Here is a 651-nt window from a genome sequence, read left to right on the forward strand (position 1 = left end):
TCAATTACACGTCTCACCAACGTTATGATCAAAGCAATTGCGGGCAACTCTGTCTGCAATTTTTACAAACTGTTGCCGATCAATTTAAAGATTGATATTACACTGTTTAACTCAGTATTCGTTCAAACATGTCACTGACATTTACACTGTCTCGTAAGACTAGCGTCCTCACAGCAAGCTACTTTCCGGCCATAGATTTGAGTGACGGTGATTACGAACTCGGCTTGACAGATTTTGAAACCTATTATACGATACCCAATGTAAATAAGTCAAATAATAAATTTTACTATGACAAAGACGATAAGGAAATTATAATTCCTGAAGGATCATATGAAATACATGACATAGAAAAGTATCTGAAACGCGCAATTTTTCAATCTCGTTCCAACGATGCTGCGACGAAGAAAGCAAAGACCGATGAAGACGAGGAGAACAAGGGCTCGTTGTCTATTCGTGCCAACAACAACACACTGAAGAGTGAAATAAAGTGCTTTTATCGAATAAATTTCACCAAACCTAACAACATTGGATCGTTGTTGGGATTTTCACCGAATCGTATCCTGGAGCCGCAACAGTGGCATGAATCAGACACGCCGATAAATATCATCAACGTAAACATCAATTCGCATCGAGTGCAACGTGACTACGGGT

This window comes from Wasmannia auropunctata, unplaced genomic scaffold, assembly GCF_000956235.1.
Source record: "Wasmannia auropunctata unplaced genomic scaffold, wasmannia.A_1.0 LD336060.1, whole genome shotgun sequence".
NCBI lineage: Eukaryota > Metazoa > Arthropoda > Insecta > Hymenoptera > Formicidae > Wasmannia > Wasmannia auropunctata.